A 25,073-nucleotide genomic window follows, 5' to 3' on the forward strand; every position below is an offset into this window, starting at 1 on the left:
CATCACTATGCTTGTAGCCTTTTCTGTAGCGAACGCGGCAGCTGCCAAACTTTGTCCACATGGAAAGTGACCTCTCATTACTGTGTCTAAGATCCCACTGTAATAAGCAAGGGGCTTGTACCCCAATGTGGCTCTCTGTGTGAGTGCTGCTGTCATAAAAGTACCATCTGTATGCAAGAATAAAAATAATTCCTCTGTATAATTGGGGCTGTGCAGATTGTTTTTTTCAATTCATCAAACCCTTCTTCCATTGCCTCAGTCCACACAATGTTTTCTTTCGTTGCCTGTACTTTTTTCAAGGCTTGTAAAAGGTGCCTTGTATATGAGCTGTAGTCAAAGAACCATGCTCTGGCCTCAGCTCTTTCAGGGGTGACCTTCTTTCCCTCATGTGAAATCAATTGGCCTATATACAACACTTCTTGTTGACAATATTGTAACTTTTCCTTGTTGACTTTGTAGCCTTTGTCAGCAAGTATAATCATCAGCTGAACAGAATCGCGTCTGCACTCTTCCTCTGTGATGCTGCAAACTAAAATGTCATCTGCGTATTGCAGCACAACGCTTTCTAAAGCAATATTACTCAAGTCCATCTGGAGGACTCTGTTAAAAATGTATGGGGACTCACAGTACCCCTCGGGCAGCCTTGTGCTTTTTAATCGTACTTGTCTAAAAGTAAACAATGTCAAATCTTTTGAGTCTTTATGCAATGGGATTGAGAAAAACGATTTTTTCAAGTCAATCACCGTGAAATATCGTGCATCAACAGGTATATTACATAAAATTGTAGACGGGTTAGGGACTAGAGTGGTTTATTGGGCAAAGGTCTTGCACTAGCCTCCAAGACCCCCCTTCCCTTTTTTCACTGGGTAAATCGACGTATTATATGGTGACTCTGACGTCACTAAGATACCTTGGTCCATCATGGCGGAAATCGTCTTAAAATGCCTTCATCTGCCTCTCTAGACATGGAATATTGTCGTGCTCGAGGTAAAATTGCTCCTGGTTTCAATTTAATCTTCACTTCCCAAACTCCTTTCAGTAAGCCTACGTCATAGGGGCCAGTAGTCCATAATGAAATTGGCACTTTTGCCATATCTTCATCAAAATATGCAGGACGCTTCTTTGCTAGCATCATTCTCTGCAGGACTTCTCTCTTAATCGTCTTGACCCAATAAGTAATGCACATTTCAAATATCACAGAGTCGTCAGATATGTCATCTCCAAACAAGTCCTCATCAGTGACGTCAGTCAACCTTCCTCAATGGCAATTATTGTGCTCCATCATCTACCTTTATCATCAGTTGCATCAAGCAAAGCCATATTTCCTCGGACTGTAGCTGCTTGTATGTCTAAGGTGAAAATGTGCCCCTCCTCTTTGTCCATGGGTATCTGAGGTCTGAATAAAAACTGGTATTCTCATAGTTCTGCCTACTAGACCTGACAGCCATGTTAACAAAACGCGTATCCCATAATGGAACACTTCGGGTTCCAAAGGTATCGCTCTAGGCACTATTTGCCCTGCGTATGCACTGATCATTTTGCACATGTTTAGATTCACTCACCTTTCCCCGTTGTTGAGCATACTTTGCCATTGTCGGTAAACAAAATGGTCATATTCATTTTCGTCATAAAATCTCGTCTTAATATGTTGACAGGTGCTTGCCTCGCATAAAGCAGTGGCACTGTCATATCGCATTCTCCTATGGAGACTGGTAATTCTTTTGTAAAAGGAACACAACCCGTTGCTGTAAAGCCCCGAGTATTCATCGCATCGCCAGACATTGAAAATGTGCCCTCACATATGCACAAGCGTTGCACCCGTGTCCACTAAGAAGGAAAAAGCTTTGCCGCCTATAATTACGTCTACCCTTGGCTCCTCATGAGGATTCGGCGTAATAGATAGGACTGAACACATCAGGTCTCCCAGTGAGCTGTCCTATTTCAGGTACAGTCTCACTCCATCACCCGTGAATGGATCCTCCATAAACAGTAATACCTCCTATTCTACACGTCATAGACGGTTCTGTGTTCGTGTTCTACTGAAGTTGCATAGGAGATTGCTGCGATTGTCCTTGCGGTTGATTACCTGTTACTTGCTGTGATGCCTTGCTGCACTCTCGGCGCTTGCTGCTGCACTGTTTGATCTTGCGCAAATCCATTTCTGCCCTGCTGAGAATATGCAGGTGAATTTGGCCTTTCCCTGTATTGAAAATTGATCATTCTGTACCATCTCTTGGCTTCTACACATACGAGCTATGTGCCCTGTCATTCCACATATCCAACATACAAGCGGTTGTCTTCCCATCTGCCCATATTGCATGTTCTGATTACCATTTTGCATATTCTGGAACCCTGCCTGATTATTCTACCAGTACCCTTGATTACCTTGCCAACCTCTCCCTCGATATCCCCTTCCTCGTAGCACATATCCATTATTTGTCTGATCAAACTGTCGTCGGTTATTTGTTTGTGGCATGTGCACTGCCTGCTGCAAATTTAATCTGCCTACGTTAGTTAACATTGCCCCTTTAATGGCATACTTGGATAGCTATTTCTGAACTAATTTTGCTTCTTCACCTTTTCTTGCATCGTCCTTTTTGTGATTCTTTTCCTGCAGGAGTTTGCAATAATGTGCAATGGTTAACTGGATTTCCGACCATGGTTTGGTTTCAATCCCCACTAATTTCTTGAGCTGTTTTTTGTACCTGCTCTGGCAGCCCTTGGCATAATATATGATAAAATACAGGTATAGACTTCCGCCAAGCCTCACATGTTTCAAGCGCCCATGCGTCTTGAAAACTTTGAATGTAAAGCAACAGGTCCTCTCCTTCCTACAGGGTCATGAAGTTCCTAATGGCCTTAATCTGCCTAATGGGGTCTTTCACCAGCGCTCTCTTTTGCTTATTGGCCTTCTTCTGCTGAGTCACCTGAGTCCACTCACCCTCAGACTCAGAGCTGCTACTGTTTGAGGTCCCCTCTTTATCTTCTAGGCGCTCCCAGATTCTTTGAGCTTGTGATTTGCTCTCAGAATGGTGGGGCCTAGTTCCTTCTCCCCTGTTGTACCTTAGGCTCTCTGGGTCACTCCCCTTGGACTCCCTCTTTCGAACAGGAGAGTGGTCTTCTGACCCCTCTCTGCTTCCTGGGTTGGTGCAGAATCCCCCCAGTGCCCTGTTTGGATGGAGGGTTTGGGGCCGTATTCCCTGTTTTTTTCCCTGCAAAGTGAACCAAATAGCTCCTTTGTAAGTGATGCTTCTGTAGGTCTAGCTCCCTGGGTTTCTCATCATAGGTGTCTTCCTGATCAGATATTTTGGCCATAACACTTCATAATCTGTGCAGGGACTTCCGTCCATCAATCTCTGATGGGCGGTGGCCTACCCGCTCAATAATGCAGGCCTATTTAAGTCTGCCTGCCACATAACTTCCAGTTCCTGTGAACCGGCGGAGATGAAGTCAGCAGTGCCTTGTGCATACAAATTGGTAAATGGGTTTGAGGCCCTTAGTACAGAGGACATTGCACTGTGATCAGGGGTTGCCCTGTCCCTCTCTACTTGTTCAGGGTCCCTCAAGTTTGGATTCAGCCTAGCATACTCTTTCTCTAACTGCTCCAGTTTCTCCTTTTCAGCCCCTATTTCCTGACGGTATTCAAAGGCCTGAGCCTTTTGCTGTGCTATCAGGGATTTACTTACTTCTATGACCTTTTCTTGAACTGCCACCTGCTTGCGGAGTCCATTGTTCTCCTCACAGAGGGCCTCATTGTCTCTTTGTGCTGCTTGTATGGTCTGGGAACACTGAGACAATTTCTGTTGCAGGAGATGAACCTCCTCTCTCTGCACATTTTGAGCCTCTACAGCCTGCTCTAACTCAAACTCCATTTGTCTCATTAATTGTTTGCATTCTTCTTTTATGCCAGTCAGTCCCAGAAGGTCTGACTCCCTTCTCTCCAGATTGGTTTTTAATTTGCACACTTCCTGGTTTAGGGCATCTTTTTCCTGGTGCAGGGTGCCAACCTGTTTGGTCAGGTCATCCCTTTGTTGCCTTACGGCACCTAACTTCTGGCACCCTTCATCAAATTCTGATTGAAAGTGGAGTTCTTTAATAATTAATGTATTACTTTCCTCCTCCAATTATTTTATCTGATTCTTTAAAGTGACTATTTGCTCTCTGCTGACGTTATTGTATCTCACTTGTTTTAATTTCAGTTGACTCCCTTCCAAAGAGTCAACCTTTTTTTGACACTCCACTCTTAATGCATTTAATTGGGCCTCTTGGTCTGAATTGTTTTGTTGTTGTAGAGCCAATTCCTCTTTGAGCTGTTGTTATGATTTTCGAATCCTACCTCAGAACCTTGTCTCTTTTTCAATTTCTCTCCTAGTTTTAGTTCAGTCTGGATTTGGGTTGATAGCTCAGACAGATCTTGCGCAAGGGTCCTTTTTACTTCAGATTTTTCCTGCATAATCCCCATGTGGTGATATATGTAGGGTGTGAATCAGACCATTTTAATCTGTTCCTCTTTAATGCTTGGAGTTATATACAGTTCACTCAAGGCTTGATGTAACAGGCTGCCATCCTGCCACATATCCATGTCCATGGCGGTGACCTGTTGCATCATTTCTCCTTTCCAGACCTCTTCATCTTGCTGTGCCCATTCCCCTCTGACAAATAATGTGTGCAGAACGTGCTGTCTAGCCATGTTTACCTCCAGTGTGGTCATTATGGAGAGTGTTGTTTCTTTATTAATTTATTTATTTAATGGTAACCTATATTCTGTTGCTTTTTGTCTAGTTCGGGGTTGATTTTACTTTATCTTTACACACAGGCCTGATACTTAGGGTCTATGTTTCAGGAAGGCGCTTCTACAGTGTAACACAGCTTTCTACCCCACAAAGTATCACTACCTTGAAGGTTAGCCTGCTGTGTTAAGCTGTCACGGGTGGCAATACTTTCTCAATCCCCTGCATGAGCCCCCAATCTGTTAATGATTGTAATGGGGCGTCACACACCAAACCAGGACTCTTGATACTGGCCTAGCCTGCAGCACACAATTAAATCACTTTTACTTTATTTACTAAGAATTCAGATTGAGATGGCACCCAACCCGCCTCACACCCGCTTTTACAAATACATCGGGCCACAATGGACCATGAACCAGACCGGTGGGTGGTAATACAATATTTATTTATTTTAAAATCCAAATTAAATCACACAAATTTAATATTGGGAAGCAATCACCAGTGGGGTAATAATTACACGGTAAATTGATGGAATGCACTTAGTTAGACCTTTTCATATAAGATAAACACTACACAATTGAAACGAAGCAAAATTAACTTTTAAGTGGATTTTTAAATGGTATCACAGTTAATCATTCCCCCTGCAACACTCCCTCAAAGCCCTATTAATCAAACCTGAATGGGGAGATGTAGCAAGGAGTCAGGTACACTATGCAACAATCGGATTTAGATCCCCTGAAAACTGAGCCAAACAGCCAGCGAAATTACTAAATGGTTATTTTATATGCGCGGTTGAGTGGATGAGGTAGAAATGAGTATAACAGTATCAGAGATGTAAGAACACTAGCAAACTACAAAGCAATGTCCAAACAACAGGCATACAGTTCATAAAATCGACTTGGGAAGGAAAAACACAGTGCAGCCAAATCACACGTGGAGAAATTGCATTTTCTTATTTACATGGGTTTAAATGTCAAAACAGCTTGAAAAACGGGTTTAACAGACAAAATCGGAATGTGGTTTTTATGCTAAGGGACAGATACACATCACAGGAATAATAAGATAGTGAAGGGGGAACTATAAATGAATGACAGTATGAGATTCTCAACAGGAAAGGAAATTCGGTTTTTGAAAGTGAAAGCAGTTGACAGTGAAAATCGATTTGGAAAGGAAATGAAAAGTGTTCTTACAACTATTTTGCAACTAGATTATCAAGAGGAGAAACACTCCCCGTGGGAAAAGTCAAGCTGCAGTCTTGACCCCCCCGCACGCTGTGAATCTCCTTATGAGGGAATTAATTTGTTTATTCCAAATATTACTAAGGCTTTATGCAATGGACTATAACGATGGGGAAAAATGACGCTAACACTTGGAAATCAAGGAACAGGATACACAGAGGGTTCTGATAATTTTAAACAGTTACTAGTGTACTTTAAGGATTACTTATAGGGTTCGAACAAAGGGCAATGTATCAGAATGGGATATCCTATGTTTTACTATGCGATGGGGTGATACTTACAATAAGCACTTGAATATGGAAGTCTGGACCACCAACCGGGTATCTGAACAGCGGGACAAGGGTCTGGTCACGGCACAGTGGCACATCACCTTTCCCCTTTCTCCCTGAATTAGTGGGATTGTTGTGGGGTTGAATTCTGAAGGGTGATTCTGCCTGGATAGGAGGGTCTGGATCAGCTATCCCTTTCCTGGCAGTGGAATCTGGAATCTGCAGGGTGAGTATGAAATGTCTGGATCTCTGGATATGCTGAAGCTGGAAATCAGAAGAGTCAGTCCTTTGTCTCTCTGGGCCTCCACCTTTTATAAGGAGGATGACATCACAGGACTATACTATGGTGTCAGACTTTGGCTAGACATGCCTCTAACAACTGTATTGGTCAGGGGTGGCTCCTGAATCTATCTTCTTCCACCTTACAATACCGCCAGCTCTTCCAGAAGGAGAAGGATATTGCAGTAGTCCAGCCTAGAGAGAAACAGGGCTCGGGTAATATTGAGCTTCTGGGGGAAGTGAGAAAAGCGAGAATTCCTTCGGAAAGGAAGATTTGAAAGTGGTACTTCTTGGCAATGTCATGAGTGTGAGGGAGAAAGGAGAGAGGAGTCGAAGATGAAGTCAAGGTTTCTGGCTTCAGAAGGAGGAGCAGGTGGAGAGCCCATGGAAGATGGCCAGAGTGAGGGGAAAAAGAGGCAGCAGGGGTCCCAATGGAAATGATCTCAGTCTTGCTGGAATTGAGGCAGAGATCGTTGGAAGTACACCAGGACTGGATGTTAGATAGGCAGTCAAGGATGATGGAAGATGCAAGAGGGTCAGCAGGACAGGAAGTCTGAAAAAGAGTTGTGTGTCATCTGTGTAGCACTGTCAGTTGGCGGTGAAGGAGGAAATAAGGAGTGCTAGCTGAGCAAGGTAAGTGTTGAAGAGCCAGGAGGAAGAGGTTTGAGCCCTGGGGGACTTTAGAGTCCAGAGAAGCAAGCCGTTCTTCAGTGGTGTTCAGAAGAGCAGTGTCCGTGCATCTGAATGCTCTGAATCCAGATTGATGTTCGTGGAGACCCCCACGAGGTTCAGTGAGTGAGGTTAGTTGTGGAAAGGCCAGCTTCTCAAGTTTCCCAAGGTTTCCCAAGGTAGGCGGTGATAGACATAGGGTGATAGTTGGCTTGACAGATAGTGTCAGCTGAAGGAGGAGGTGCACAAGGGAGTGCTTGAGGGAGGATGGGAAAGATCTGGTGGCAAGAGTGGTTGCAGAGATCGAGTGCAGGGGCAAGAGCGCCAATGTTGTCCTTGATGGTTCTTGAGGAGCAAGGGGAAACCTGTTTGAAAGAGACCTTCATGGAGCAGACAACTCTGGTCACTACTTCAGGTGTGACGGGGAAAAGGAGGACAGAGAGGAGGAAGGAGGGGGATAGGCCATAGGAGGCAAGGGAGGGAGGGAGGGTTGTGCGGGAGGGTAGCAGGGGTGCTCAGGATGTCCAGAGTTTTAGTGGTGAAGTGTGTGGCCAGTGCGTTGCAGAGGGCCTGGGACGGAAGAGGTGAGGAGGGTGTCCAGCCATTTTTTCGAATATAAAAGTTTCGAAAGGCAAACTTTCGAATCTTTTTTTCTAAATACAAACGTTTCGAATGACAATTTATTTGAAAAAGATTTGAAAGTTTGCCTTTCGAAACTTGAGTTAGGGTTAGGGTTGGGGCTTGGGTTAGGGTTGGGGGTAGGAGGGTGACGTGGGGCTTGAGGGGGTTTGGGGGGAACCCTCCCAATATACACTAAAACCTTAAAACGTTAGATGGAGCTGTCCAGTCCTGTAATTTCAGCACTGGACAGCTGCATATAACGTTTCAACGTTACAAACAAAACAGCATTGAAATGCTACTTTTAACATGTAAAAGTGCATTTCAGTTGAAACCAATCCATGACTATTGTCAATGTATTGGTTTTGAAAGAAATGCACTTTTCCATGTTAAAAATAGTATGTCGATAAACCATGAGGAGGAGACTGCAGAAGGGTTGGCTGGTTCCCTGCAGATTTTAAAGAGTTCAGCCGTGCTGTTGGAAGCACCCAGTACCCGTGCCTGGATGTTGGCCCTTTTCTTGGTACAGATAGAGAGTCTGTATTGCCTTTGGAGCAGGCAGCAGACCAGTTTGCTAGAGGGTGAGAGGGTGAGCTTGAGGTTTGCCACTTCTGTTCCGCAGCTCTGCACTTGCGTTTCGGGGATGCAAGTTCAGAGTCGTACCAGGTGTTACTTTTAGAGGTCGGTTTCAGGCGGGGCCTCATTACTGGGGCAAGAATGTCAATGGTGCTGAAAATGGCCAAATGGAGTGTAGAGAAGGAGCCAAGTACCCCCACCTCAACCATCTTGCCCATATTGCCTATATGTTGGGAGTGTGAGACACGTGCAGTACCAGGGAAAATACTGATACCAAGGAGAATCCTGGAGGCAAGGTTCCCATTAAGAAAGCCATATCTGCATATGAAACAGTATGATGGCCATTTGAATGAAATCCCAGAAGAAACAGAACCAATAAATGAAAGAGCAGATTGGTGACATCTCACGAAGCCAGACCAATGTACATGAAAGAGATACAGAGACAAGAGAAGTGAATATAGTCTATAAGGCATCAAGAAAGTTTCAAAGATAAGCAACATTTCGGGCTCGAGATGAAGAAACTTATGCTGCAGAAACAGTGACGATATCAAGTTATTTTACATGTGTACAGATACTAAGAAACGCAAGCAGACAAAGTATTCTTGAGGCTAGCTATGTAGTGAATAGATTGCAGCATGCACCAACGTATACATATATAGGAGTAAGTAGAGAATGGATGTTTCCACGACGTGTTATAGCAGAGCTGGACCAGAGAAGGAAGGCCTCTTTTCCAGTCTGTCGCAGTTGAAAAAACAATTGAATTACAGAAGTGAATCTCAGAAAAGCGAGGCTGGATCAGCCCCAAGAAGCCAAGGTTTTATCAGACTGGGATGAGCAGACATTATTTACAATCATGTGAAAGAATGAAACTCCTGTTCAGAAGGCATGGACGAAAACAAGGAACACGTCAGAGGTCTATTACATTTTTTATTTTAAATGCACCAGAGCTCACCTTTGTGGTCTTCAGTCACGTGGATGATTGAAGTTGTACAAACATGACGAACCACACCTACACAGAATGGCAGAGCGTGCCTCTACTCCCCTATATTCTCCAGAGCAAAGAACATTTCCAAGGCCAAGTTCAAAGCCTTAATTGACGTGCAGACCACAGAGGTGATGATAGATGATATGCTAATTGGTGGAACGCTATGGTTATGACCAGCTCATAAGCACCTGGAAGTCCAGCCTGCGTGCTGCTAACGTGGGTGGAAAAGTACTGACGGATCTAAGAGTGCCAACCAATTGTAGGGGGCAGTGTAATTAAAGGCCTTATAGTTTGTGTAACCAATAGGACGTTGTGTATTTAGTGACGTTCATAGTGACCTGTTTGAGGGGAGGGCTTAGTTTCCCCACCTGATGTTAAGGAGCCTATCACTTTTTTAGACTAGTATGGAACGTATACCGAGATGTTCCCTCTAAGCCTATCACATTTGCCACTAAGTTTTAGTAGTTTGCCACGTAGGATGAGGTTAGTAAATACGTAGGTTAACATCATCAATGATGAGTTTTTACTATAAGTATGATGTTATTTATGAAGCAAATTGAGAAACCATGCTATGAGACGCCCGTTGATGTCCGTTGTACTCCCTGTTTTAGATAATTGATATTAAAACAGTCAACTTTGCCAACTTCTTGAGTTGTTTTGATTATTGATGTTTGAGTAACTTCTGCATCCCTATTCATCTCAAAGTATTGCTACCTCTTCTTAAAGGGCTGGGTCGGCTGTCCCGGTTCACGTGGTAGCGGAGAGGATGGTTCAAGAGCCATTGACCTAAGTAAGCTTTGGGTTCCCGGCAATAATGAATGTCCTCTGCCATTCGGCTTAAAGGACGTGAAGCACCCTCTGGATGGCGGAAACAGTTTTTAACTAAGGCTTGCAAGCGTAGGTGAGACAGCTCCCTCAGTTTGTATGAAATCCCCTCACCGACTTCTAAAGGAAGCTGAATGGACAGAGGAGAAGGAGGAGGTGATCCTGAGAGCCGGAAGTCGAAAAAGCGAATGGTGAGTAAAACTGAGTGAGGTGGCAAAATTGTGAATGGGCAGTGAGTGGAGAAAGTGATAAGGGGAAACGAGTAATGGAGGGAGGTTGGGGTAAAGACAACTCAAGACGATGAGCATAGAGTTGTTAAGTAATTGACTTGAGGAGAGGAGCCAAACAATTAAGAAAGTGTGAGATGAAGAATGTCACAGTAGAGTAAGCCCAGTGTCCTGCGTCATAGCACGTAACAGAAGGAGTCATATTTAGAGTCCCATTTGTGGATGACATAGGCAACTGACTTGTTTAAAGACTTGTCTAAAGAGAACGATTCACATACCGATTGGGGTATTTTTTAGGAGCAGGGATAAGTCTCAAGGATTGCAAACTGACATGTATGTGGCCGGTCGAGTACATCAGTTTGTTTGTTTGTTTTATGTGTTGTAAAGATATATATGTGGTGAAGAAATAACAGAGGAATTAAGAGATGTGGATAGGAAAACATGAGATTTAAGAGTTAATTATTTTTTGTTAAAATTGTATTGATGGTGTTTAGTGAAATAAGTAGATTGGAGTAAAACATGATATAAAGGGTTTGGAGCTGTGATGATCGGTGCATGCTCATATTGTATGATTTTCCTGAAAAACGTATTTTGGAAAAGTGCAACTTGTAAAGGTGAGTATTGACAGTCAAGTGTGACGAGTCAAAATGGAGGATATTACTCCACTTACACATCTATGCAAGCAGTTACCGAAACACGCACCTAAGCTTAAACAGTACAGTGTGGAATGGGTTAAGGGCACGGCAGACAGTTTGTTCATGCCATGGCCACAAGGGGGATCACTTTCAAAGGCAATTTTTCAACACATGATGACATATTTGTATGCAGCATACATGGAAAAAAGATAGATAAAAGGCAAGCGAGCTTAGAGCTCTGGAAAATGTACCAGGAGGAAAGAGAAGAGCTGCCTCCTGAAGCCTCCTGCTCCCCCACGTGCCTGAAGTAAAAGGCGATAGTACAAAAGATGACAGAGTGCACCAATTAAGAAAACTTAAAGCAGCAACAGGGTACAATAATCTGGTATATGAGTTGCCTGCGCATAGCAGTGACAAAGGTACTGAGAAGATTCCAGAAAGAGAGGTGATCTCTAAAGTCCAGAGGGACAAAGAGAGAAAGGACAAGGAGAGAAGTGACCGACCAAGTACATCCTTAGATATAGGAAGGGAAATAAAAAGATGGAAGGGAGAAAACGATAAGGCTGATGAGGTTACGCTCATACAGAACGAATGGATGGGTGGCCACATTTTGTTTAAACTTGATGGAAAGAGCATTGAGGAAGTAAGACAAAGAGAAAATCGAGACGAACAAGACAAAAAAGATAGGGACAGAGAGGAATGATTGAAAGAAGATGGGGCACAAATGAAGGATAGACAAAGACAGGAACAGTTGTATCAGGATGAAGAACTAAAAAAGCAGAAAAGGGCAGAACAACAGAGAAAATATTACAACAGACAGAAGGCAATCGAAGAACGAGAAAGGCTAGAAAGAAAGAGAGGAACAGGAAGAACAAACATTAAGGGATACAAGGATACAAAGACTTAGAGATGAAGAAATACAAAGGTAAAATGAGAGAAGAGATATGAAAAGAAAGGAAGAAGGAAAAGTGAGAGAAGAAGCAAGGAAGCGAAGAGAACTTAATGATGAAATAGAACGAAAGAGAAGGCAGAGAGCACTCGACATTGAGCGTGTAGAAAAAGAATGAATGGATCCTAATCCAGTAGTGGTGTGGGAAGATATAGAAGAATTCTTCCCAGCACATGAACCAATGCCAGGTCCATATAGAGCAAATCTAGAGGATGAGTTTGACTCTAGAAGCATTGGGGACGCAATCAATATGAGGACTAAGAAAGAACTGAAAGGAAAGGGTAAAAACGATTGATTCGAAAGGACTCAGTTGTACGACAGAGAGGGAGGCTTGTGTAGTTTTGAGCCTACAGAGTTGTCTTTAGACCGACTAACTCTGAATAGAGATGAAGAGGAGGGAAGCCATACAAGTTGGGGACAGGATATGTCAGACGAAGACAGAGAAACCTTCTGTGAGGAGGAGGGAGCTAATGCATGTGTCCCGAGGGATGTTCTCTAATGGATAGAGAAGTAAGATGGTCAGATCTAGATCTACCCAAATCAAGGGCATCAGAATCTCTGGTGTGACTAGATCGACCTATAGGGAGATCCCATAGTGAGAGGGGGGGGGGGCTCACCACCTTATGTGAGCAGGTTAAGATCGCTGTCAGGAAGGAAGCAGTGTGGAACCATTGTCCCTGGTATGGACAGAGAGATGATGGGGAATGAATGTGAGTTTGGAATATCGCAGTTTCCTTTGTTAGAAAAAGGAGGAGCCAGAGCACAACATATACCATAGCCACAGGTGGATAAAACAATTTAAGGTGTAAACTCCTGAATTTAACTTCTGGCACTGGGAAATGGATACATGAGTTAGAAAAAATGACAGGGGGAAACACGTTAGCTATAGGAGACATTAAAGGTCTTCTAGCCACTATCCTTGGGGCGAGAGCAGACAATGTTTGGTCGAGAGCAGGATACTCGAGTGTCACTATGCAGAGCATGGCTCATAATGGAGCACCATTTGATAACTGTAGAGCAGCAGTCTGGAAAGCGCTCAGAGTGCTATATCCGGACACGTCAGATATGGGAGCTATAATAACGAAAAAGATGCAGGAAGGAGAGGATCCTCTTGTTTACATTCAGAATTTCCAGCAAGAATGGAGCTTGGAGACTCCTGAGCCTTGGGGGAAATCTATACCTGTGTTTTATCATATACTATGCCCAGGACTGCCAGAGCCAGTACAAAAGCAGCTCAAGAAGTTGAGAAAGGTATGGAAGCAAAGCCATGGTCAGAAATTCAGCTGACCGTTGCGCACTATTGCAGATTATTGCAGGAGAAGAATTGAAAGAAAGACGATGCTAGGAAAGGTGAAGAAGCTAAATTAGTGCAGAAAAAATAGACAAAATACACCATAGAAGGGGTGATGTTGACTAGCGGAGAAGGGTCGAGTTCACAGCAAACAGCAGGTATGCCACAGGTGAATAACCAAAGGCAGTACGATTAAAGTAATAATGAATTTGTACCAAGAGGTAGGAGAGGTATACGAGGAAGAGGCTTCCAGAATAATCAAGGAGGCTTCTAGAATAATCAAGGAGGCTTCCAGAATAACTAGGGTGGGTTTCAAAACACGCAGAATGATAGTCAAGTCATGCAGGAAGGGAAAATTAGGAGACCTCCTGTATGTTGAACATGTGGCATGTCAGGACATCTTGCATGCATGTGTAGAAGCCAAGGGTTCATGCAACATGCGCATTTCTCAAGAGGGGGGACCACATACCCGCCTGCATACACTCAACAGAATGGAGAGGGGTTTGCCCAAAATCAGACAGTGTAGCAAACACAAGCGCTGAGAATGCAACCAGGTTTTCAAACACAGCAGACAATAATGAATCCGCCGCAAGGGCAGTCATAGCATTCACCCATGCAGATAGAGCAGGGCACAATCACAGGACAGTTAATGACTCCTAGGATAGAGAGCGTCAATGTCAAAGGAGGAAATTCTTTCACAGGTACGTGAATAAGCATGTACGCACAATAAAACAGCCCACTGGGAGACCTGATGTGTTCAATACTATCAGTGACGCCCAATCCTCAAGAGGAACCGAGGGTTGACATCAATATAGGAGACAAATCTTTTTCTTTTTTAGTAGAGGGGAAATTTACATTATCTGGGAATGCCATGAATGCTCAAGGTTTCACAGGAAATTGCCAGTCTCTATAGGAGAATGTGACATTTCTGTACGATTATTATATTCGAGACATACGCCTGTCAATATACTACGTCGAGATTTAATGACTAAATTGAACATGACGATTTTGTTCACTGATGAAGGCATAGTATGTTCAACGCCAGGAATGCATTATTTAAACATGAGTGAATTTATTATGGCATTCAAGGGACAAATGACCATACGAGGAGCGCCATTAGAACCAGAGGTTTCTCATTATGGGGTATGCATTTTGATAACATGGCTACCAGGTTTAGTGGGTAAAACTATGAGAATACCTGATGAGTTTTTATTCAGGCCAAAGATACCTATGGATGAAGAGGGAGGACGAGTCTTTCCCTTAGAATTACAAGCAGCCATAGTGCGGGGAGGAATGGCTTTGCTTGATGGAACTGATTATGAAGGAAGATGATGGTGCACAGTGTTTGCCATTGGGGAAGGTTATAGATTGACTGATGTCACTGACGAGGATATGTTTAGAGACCATCCATCAGATGACGAAGTAGTATTTGAAATTAGTATTTCTTATTGGGTGAGAGCAATCAAACGTGAGGTTCCTCCGCAAAGGATGTTAGCATTGAAACGTCCTGAGCTTTTCGATGAAGATATGGCAAAGGTGCCAGCTTCATGATCGACAACCGGCTCCTATGACGTAGGCCTATTGAAAGGGGTTGGAGAAGTTAAGATTAAATTGAAACCAGGAGCAATTTTACCCTGAGCACGACAGTATCCCATGTCTCGAGAGGCAAAGGTATTTTCAAGATGATATCCGCCATGATGGAACAAGGTATTTTAGTGACAACAGAGTCACCATGTAATATGTCATTGTACCCTATCAAAAAATCGAATGGGGGTTGTGGCATTTAATTCAGGATTTACACCCAATTAACTAGATTGTAGAGGCCGAGTTTCGTCTAGTTCCTAATCCTGCGACAATCGTATTTAGTATCCCTTTTGAGGCATGATATTTCACAGTGATTGACTTGAAAATTGTGTTTTTCTCAATCCCATTGCATAAGGATTCTCAAGATCTGATGTCATTTACGTTTCCTCAGACTAAGTTAAAAAGCACAAGATTGCCTCAGGGGTACTGTGAGTCTATATCGATTTTCAATAGAGTCCTGCAGATGGATTTATGCAATATTGATTTAGAAAGTGTTGTGTTGTAATACGTGGATGACATATTGGTCTGTAGCACCTCAGAGGAAGAATGCAGATGTGACTCAGTTCCGCTGATGATTATTCTTGCAGAGAAAGGATATAAAGTAGACAAGGAGAAATTGCAGTGTTGCCAAGAGGAAGTGCTATGAAAAAGTCAGTTAATTTCGCATGAAGGAAAGAAAGGTGCTCCTGAGAGAGCTGAGGCTATTTTTTAAAACAGCAAAGCCACATACGATAAAGCACATGCAAAGATTTTTGGGACTAGGTAATTATGTGAGACAATGGGTCTTTGATTATAGTTCATATATTCGGACCTTGTTGCAGGCTCTGAAAAAAGCACAGGCAGCCCAGGAAAACATTGTCTGGACTGAGGAAATGGAGAAAGAGCTTGATGAGTTGAAAAAGACAATTTGCAGAGCTACAGTTTTAGGGATTCCCAATTATGTTGAGGATTTCTTCTTATTATCACATACGAATGGCACAGTCATGAAGAACCACATTGTGGTACAAGCAGTGCTCCAGATAAGATTTTGAGGTGGGAGTATTTTACACATGATTTTTCAAATTAGAGCGTAAATGCAAATTCAAGAGAGTAAAAATGAGTTTTTTCTCTGCAAGAGAGTAAAACGTATCCAACATACACCCAATGCATATGTAAAATCAAACCCATAGCCCAAAAGAGTTGTAGATCAATGTTGTCTGGCTTGGCTTTAACCATTTTATTACACTTGTGGAAAATATTCTGCCATAAAATAACTTACAAGTACTTGGTAGTAACACAGCTTTATTTTCAAAATTCTAGAGCCTAGAAACTCTGTTAAGAACTACTGTAGATTGAGAATGATGTATTGCCTGCAGGTGGAGTGTGAGTAAGCAATTGTTGGCATGTGATTTACTTACAGGAACTTGCACACAGAATCTTAGCAAAAGTCACAAACTGCTAATCTACCTTTCCCTCTGTCTGCTGCAGGAAAATAATGTGGATCGCCAGACACTAGTTGGCAATATCAATTCAAATAACCAAAAAGTGCATGCAAGCTGAATTGCATTATGGTCAGCATATTTATAGTTTTACTGGTTTATTGTTTGTGTACAAAGCCAAAAACCATAATTCTGGCAATTACAGTTAGGAAGAAATGCTGGCAAGTGCATAAGTTGAAGACTGGTCCCAAAGCCCTACTTCAGCACTAAAGTGTGTAATCCTGGACAAATACTTTTGCCACTGTGCCTTTTTAGCAAAAATAGAAATTGCTACTACAAGTTATTTATTTCCAACTAGTTATTACTAAAAACGCCTGACTGGACTCTGTTCCACTGTTTGACCGGTAGCATTAATGGTAGTGACCATTTATATAATGCACATGACAAAGTTTATGTCTCTTGGCTTACTCCTTGCTGCTTGTTTAATATAACTTCACATGAACTCCTCGAGTATTAAAGACTTGTCTGTACCTTCCCCCCATCTTCTACTTCCATCCTAGGAGAGCAGTCTTGATTGCCCGATAGTTTCCTATCTTCCTAACTCTAGGTTTCCTCCTAGATAGCCAAGAATCTGCATCTCAGACATAACACGCATCACAGCAAATTCAGCCCATGATCGCTAATCACATCAGTGGTGGAAGTGGAAAAAAGGAACTAGTGGTCCTCTGGTTGCATCCAAAAAGGAGGGAGTAGGATGGGCGGACAGATAAGGTGGGAGGCAGGGTGGAGTATGGGGACAGGGGACCAGGATCACAAACCTTGGCTGAACAGTGAAGCAGGGATTTTAATCCACTCTGCAAATTTGACCACATACCTTCCAAGCGTTACTCAGTACAAATAGTTTGGATTTCAAGGCCTAGAGTAATGATGTCTTAAAGAGTTTACTTCCAAAAACACAAATTGCATAATAACACCACATGGCAACATGTAAATCCTTACAGAAGTCCCAAAAATCTAGTTAACTCTACTGTACTTTCAGTGATTTAATAAAAGAAGTTGTGTAATACACTCAGATATGGAGATTATTGCCCTCTGCTGCCATCTAGTGGAGGAAAGTGTGCTTTTTAATGAAAATAAATACAGCGTAAATGGTACACAGAAGAAAATTAAATGTTCTGTAATGGCTTTAATTACATGCGTAGAAAGCCAAGATATGCACTTTATCTGTAGGGCTGGGTACAAGCCTTTAGCATATTACAGTGGGATTTTAGACCCAGTAATGAGGGGTCACTCTCCTTGTGAACAATCTTTGGCAGCCGCCGCATTTGCCATTGAGAAGGCTACTAGCATAGCAATGGGTTCTTCCAAGATGTTATTTGTTGAACATGCTTTCTTTGGCATTTTGGAAAAACCGAAAGGTACGTTGACTTCTCAAAGGGCTTCTGCCTACGAGGTAGTCATATCAAATCCAGCGATTAAAATAGTCACATGCAGAATAGTTAACCCTGCCATGTTTATAGCAGAACCATTGGCAGAAGATGAACATGCGTATGATTGCTCAAATTATGAGGAATTCTATGATGAGATCCCCAGGGTAAAGGAAAATGCTTTGGCAGCTGGGGAGATTCTCTTTATTGACGGTTCTTCTAGAATCGACCAGAATGATGGACAGAGATATACAGGTGCCGCTGTGGTGAAGCACAAGGCTAATAGAGAGTTTGAAGTATTGATAAGTGCCCGACTACCGTCTCACTTTTCAGCACAGGCTGCAGAATTAGTGGCGCTGATTGTCACGCTCGAGAATCATGCAGACCAGGAAGTAATGGTGTACAGTGACCCAGCCTATGTGACGTCGACAGTACACGCAAGGGCTAGCATGTTGGAAAAGGAGGGGCTACCTTCGAGTGGATGGCACTCCAGTGCAATATGCCACCTTATTGGACAGACTTATTAGAGCACTACAACTCACAGTAGCCATCGCAGTCATTAAATGCGGAGCTCACACTAAAAGAGCAGATTTTATCTCACGTGGAAATTAAGCTGCAGATGATGAAGCGAAACGTGTTGCATGTTCAGACAGTATCATGACGTTTGGTACGCCTGATGTGAATGAAAGTATAGTGGTGATGATGAGTGTGCCTGATTGTTATAACACCTTGTCTAAAACTCAGTTAATGGAAATTCAAGGGAAAGCACCGCAGGATGAGAAAGACCTGTGGACGCGGAAGGGGTGTTCTTTAACTCCTTCCGAATCATTGTGGCGACAGGAAAGCACTCATAAACTGGTGATGCATGTAGCCTTATTAAGGATGGCGTTGAAACAGCTACACTACCCTGTGCATGTCACTAGAGAGAGCATCGCTGCAACAATTGCAGAGGAATGGTTTGCTCCAAATTTATTAGAACATGTTACATTTTATGTAGTAAACTGAATCGTATGTCAAAAGTTTACTGCTGGGCACACACTGCGTACAGTTAGAGGAGTTATCCCGAGACCTAATGGTCCCTTTCAGCATTTACGTATCGACTATGTTGACATGCTGTAAGTCTGCAATGGATACAGGTATATGATTGTAGTAGTATGTCCCTTTTCAAGGTGGATTGAAGCTGGTCCATGTACACATCCAGACTCCACATGTGCAGCAACATTCTTAGTATGAGAAGTATTTTCTGGATGGGGAATATGTGAACTATTAAGATCAGATAATGGCCCTCATTTTGTTTATGAAGTCTTTGAACAGATACGTTTGTTGCTAAGTATAAAGCACACGTTTTCATCGGCTTATCACCTACAAGCAAACGGAATATGTGAGAGGTTCAATGGCTTGCTTAAAGAAAGAATAGCCAAATTGAAGCTTACCTTGAAGAAAGGATGGTTGCATTGCCTACCACTGGCATTGTATTTGTTGAGAAATAAACCAGGTTCCAACCACCATCTTACGTCCCATGAAATAGTGACAGGGAGGCGGATGAGGACACCCCTCACACCTCCATCTAGAGCTAGAAGTGATGCCCAGACAACAGCAGAATTGTTAGGAAAGGAGTTACGTGATTACTTAACATGCATGACTACAAGTATCTCTGTCTTTTCAGATCAGCTCAAACGGCTGAAACGGAAGGGGTGTAGGTGTAGGTGTCAGAACACATATGGAGACAATTCAACATGACGTCTTCCCAAACTTTTCCCTGGTGATCAGATCCTAATCAGGAATTTTATGCGATTCTTTTCTCACTTTGGAGGCGCCCTTGGTGGTGCCCAATGACAACGTTCATCAGATCATCCTTGCTATTTTCCTCTACATTCTTCGTTCATCCTTTTTGTTGGTGGGGATAACTACTAACATTCATTTGTTTCTGCAAGATCGCAAGAATGGCCCAATCATGAGGAGATTGATCGCAGACATGGTAGAGCAAATTCTCCAGCTTCCTGAGTACAGTGGGGAAAACACAAATGCCCCTATCTTATGAAAATGCTCATAGACTAGCAGGGTAGGTTTTCCACTATCTGATTGAGGATTGCCCACCTCTTGTTGGAAGAGAAACTGATGTTCGCACGTTCTTGAGCGATCCGAGGAATACAGTGGCACTTATTGAATGAATTGCTACGCAATATAATCGAGCAGGTTAATCTATATTCTGAGAGAACATTAAGAACATCCTGAATAAGACTTTTGGAGGTAGAGACCCAGAGCCTACTATCTGTAATCTTCTACTTCTTGCTAGAGAGACACCCACATTTTGTTTGGCGAAAGGACGACTCTTTTCTATACATCAGGAACCCTGTTCATCATCCCACAAACAGCCAGCTGTTTAAGAAATTGTTGAGAAGATTAAGCTATTGCCAGAGTATTGCATGATGTTGCCTGAATATAAGTGTATTGTTCCTTCCTTGAAAAAGATCAAGGATGGGCAGCATCAACGATAATAATGTCATGGCCAAGAACGAGAGAATTTCACGATGTGCAAGTAGCTACTGTTATAAGAAGTGGGCCTACCTATATGTCATTTATACATGCATTTTGTTTATAGTGATACTTATCTCACTTACAGTGCGCACTGCTTACTATTTGGATCCAAATAGAACAAAGATTCCTATGTATCTTCCTATGCAGAAGGAGGGTACAGATGTGGCAACTACCAGGCAGCCGAGACCTTATGTGATTGTCCCATTCCAGTAGACTGTATAAAAGTTATTGGGCCTCATTACTACCCAGGCGGTAAGTTACCGCCTGGGTTGTACCTTTACCACCATAGCGTAAACTACGTTTACACCATGGTGGTTGGCGGACTTACCGCCCCATTCCGAGGTTGGCGGGGCGGTAAGTCCCCATTAACCCATTTACCCTTCCCCATTCCCATTTTTGCCCCATAGGGCATAATGGGAGTGGGGAAGGCGTTAATTACGCCACCGTAAATTACGGTGGCGTAATTAACAACATGGTCCCTTAGCGCCATGGATTTTAACACCTGCTAAAAGCAGGTGTTAAATCCTCCATGGCGCTAAGGGACCTCGGAATCAGGCGGTAAGGGTCGGCGCTGTTTACGCCGCCGTAAACCCCTTACCGCCTGGGTCCTAATGAGGCCGATTGGGCCTCATTACGACCCAGGCGGTAAGTTACCGCCTGGGTCATACCTTTACCACCATGGCGTAAACGTAGTTTACGCCATGGTGGTTGGCGGACTTACCGCCCCATTCCGAGGTTGGCGGGGCGGTAAGTCCCCATTAACCCATTTACCCTTCCCCATTCCCATTTTTGCTCCATAGGGCATAATGGGAGTGGGGAAGGCGTTAATTACGCCACCGTAAATTACGGTGGCATAATTAACAACATGGTCCCTTAGCGCCATGGATTTTAACACCTGCTAAAAGCAGGTATTAAATCCTCCATGGCGCTAAGGGACCTCGGAATCAGGCGGTAAGGGTCGGCGCTGTTTACGCCGCCGTAAACCCCTTACCGCCTGGGTCCTAATGAGGCCCATTGAGTCTATGACAAATGTCACTAGACATCTTTGCTTAGAAAAAGGTGTTATAGAGATTGTCCTTGAGCACCAGAAACAGGCTCGTAAGGAAAAGCAAAGGAAAAGGTCCTCTAGGAGCAAACCTACACAAGTAGCACGTGTAAAAACTCCTAGTATACTGACGAATGTTCCTATGAGTGGTCCAGTAAAAAGGAATTATGCTGACATGCTTCGTGAGATGATTATAGAAACTCACAAGAAAAGAATGAGACCCAAGTGAAGTGCTAGGGAGGATGATCATGATTTAAATGACTACCTGGATAGTACAGCACACATTGGAAATAACATATGGTATCAGAATATGAAGGAAGTAGGAAGAAGGACCTCGAAGGAGGAATGCTGTGTATGTGCACTCGTGCCATATAGTATGGGGAAGTCTAAGATCTTCATAGCTATTGAAATAGACGTCCTGACAGCACATTGGCCCTCATTACGACCCTTGCGGAAAGGGGAAAACGATGGCGGAAATGCAATACCGCCATCGAATAGCGCTCGGTGCGACTATGACCCGTCACCGCAAAGTACGAAGCCATTAGCGACACCGTAGTGAACGCCAACGCTAACTGCACTAAGCACGCGCGCGCGCGCCATGCCAAACCGCAAACACCACCATGGTGCAACGGTACGCCAATTCCGACCCTAGCGGACATGTACCTAACGCCATCAGGCATGGCGGAATGGACCATTCCGCCATGGCGAGAAGTACGGCATCGCGAATCAACCGTAAACGGCCCCACTGAGTGCCTGTACACCGCTCCCTGCCCACAAAGTACAACTCCCTGTAGGTGCAATGAAGTCACAATGCAACCAGTGAAATGTACAAAGCACCCATGCATGCCAACGAACAAAAGCAACACAAGAGGGGCCAATGGGAGCTGCAGGTCACAGATGGCACGAATACAGAAGCCATCCCAATGGACATGACCACAGTCCCCCACCAAGAAACGCACGCAAACACAGGCACCTGTGACCAGCAACATTCCGAAATTCACATCATTCCACCAGTCCACCTGGCTGACCGCCATCTGTCACACAAAACCCAATCCCCCGCCCCTGAGCATGACAACATCCAAACTGTCACATAGGCATCCCCCATCCCTGACCTCACGGGCTCAGTAGGCAAACGCGCCCAGCACAGTACCACGCAACTAAACCCCGAAGCAGGAACCCAATGCAGATCTCCTCACAATACATCGCCCCACATATAGGCACATGCCACATCAATTGCAAAGAAAAACGCTACACGGGCCAAATCAGAATAGAAATTTAATGCACAACAAAATCACCAAGCCCATACAGCCATCAGGCCATGAACTCCAAAACACCAATCACCATTGTGGGCTGCATCCGCAAGAAATGACCAGCCACTACTTGTGTGACGCCCTGTCCCATCATGGTACACAGAGCCACAATCACGTACGAAAAGGCAAAAAGGAAGCGCACACAACCGCAGGGCCGTCCCAATGGGGAGGCACTAGTCCAGCTGAAAGGCCGAAATGTTGCTCCGAGCCACCAGTACTGCGTAAGGGCATGTGGGCCACTGGCGATCGTCCCATAAGATCGTAATGCTGCTCCACCGATTAACACGAAGCAGCAGGTGTCGGGAGTAAAATCCATCTGCAGGAGTGGCATACAGATGGCAGTGGCAAAAGGGGAGGAGATACCTGTCAACCAAAAGAAAAGAACAAGAACAGAATGGCCATCAGAACTACATTCGAACAACTCACTTCAATGAGCACACGAAATCCACAGCCATATGCATGCTAGCCCACTCCAAAGGATCATCACCACCCCAAAGCCACTTGCAACTCATAACCATCTATACCTAGGTGTAAACACCATCACGAACGAGTGTACCTGTGCATGCGTCTGCCAAAACAGAATCCATCAGATGGGAATGTTAACGTGCATGGACACAAGTGTCTGAGGGCGCGTCGAGACAGGGAGGGCTCAACAAGGCCAGATAGACGATGGTCCCACTATGGCAGCCCTGCATCACATAGCGTAGGGGAGGCGGATAGATCCCAAGAAGCCCTGTACATGGCAAACTCTGCATCAAATCACCTGCCCATGCATCCATTCATCATTCCCTCATCCCGGGATCAAAACGCCTGAATAATTACTCACATGACATTAGAAACGTCCATTGAGTCTGTGCGTAATGCAGCCTGCTAAATCCACAGTGCCCCAGCCCGTAAATCCAGTGTTGTGAAGTTACATGTATTTGGGAATGCCCGGCCTCATCGCCCACGTAGCTATTGCGCATCCCAAACTATTCATATCAATCATTGCTCCCTCGCCATGGGCCCTGTCTCAAGGACATAGAACAATAGAACGTTATATTTGCAGTCAGACCTGTGGGCATCTCCTCGCCGCTAGCTGGAAACCGAAAGCGCCGCCCTTCGAATTCCTCATTTGCAACATCACGTCGAAAAGGCATCTGTGGCCGTTTGAAATCACTAATTATTCCATCGAGTGCGGCTGTGTGTGAAAATGGCAACTGCCTTCACCCACAAATGGGACGCCCCGCCCGTCGTTGCTACTCGGTACAGTGATGCATGAGGGCCCACCGTTACTCGAGTACTACGTTCCACTGACCCTTCACAAGTCCGTTCGCGACTGCACAGATAGCATGGGAAACAATGGGACCACAGCAGAATGAACATATCAACCAATCTTACACGCCCATGATTGCAATAGCAAGATACCATTCCCCGAATTGCAGCGTTGTGCGCGGGACGTGCTCGGCCAAAGGGGAGAGCAGTTTGCACAGGTGGAATCAATCACCACAGGTGGAGGCCATACAGCCTGAAAACACATAAATTGCACAGCCAGTCTCCTCCCACAACCACAGCGAAATGCTACCGGCAGGACTCGCGATGTTGGCCCTGGGGGACCTGATAGCACTGCAAGTGCTCCGACTCCAAGAAGAAGACGAACAACAACTACAACCAGCCGCACGGAGGAGACGCAGGAGGAGGAGGAGGCCAAGGCAGGGCCAGCAAGGCCCAGCAGCACAGCCACTACCACCACGCAGGCAGGCCGCAATCCCACGCCTCCGAGCACATCCGTTCAACCTCACTGATGAGCAGATCCACACCCTCTACCGTCTGGACCGGGACACCATAGCCCCCATTGTGGACATGACACAGGCTGACCTAGTCAGCATGATAGATAGCCCAACCGCAATCCAACCCCTACTGAAGGTGGTGTCTGTACTACACTTCCTGGCCACAGGCACCTACCAGCACACAGTCGGACAGTTGCATGGCATTTCTCAGCCACTGTTCTCACGGACACTATTCCAAGTGCTCGATGCCCTCCTGCAGCACGCAGACGACTACATCTCCCTACCACGCTCGGAGCAGGAAATAACCAACACAAAAGTGGGATTCCATGCACTTGGCGGCATACCGGGTTGCATTGGTGCCATCGACTGCACCCATGTTGAATTGGTCGTGCCACATGCCATGGAGGCCCAGTACCGCAACCGAAAACAATTTCATTCCCTGAACGTACAAATGGTGTGTGACTCCAACAGGATCTTTACGCATTGTTGTGCCCGATTCCCTGGATCAACCCATGATTCCATGGTCTTGAGGAACTCTACCATACCACGCTACATGGAGCGACACGCAGGGAACAGATCCTGGCTACTCGGTGAGTCTCATTGCATGCATGATGATGTGGGGTATGTGATTTGGCTATGTACTGGCAGGAAGGGGGGGGGTGTGCGTACGTATCAATGGCAACCCACATCC

This window comes from Ambystoma mexicanum, chromosome 2q (genome assembly GCF_040938575.1).
Source record: "Ambystoma mexicanum isolate Mex_15411 chromosome 2q, UKY_AmexF1_1, whole genome shotgun sequence".
Lineage (NCBI taxonomy): Eukaryota > Metazoa > Chordata > Amphibia > Caudata > Ambystomatidae > Ambystoma > Ambystoma mexicanum.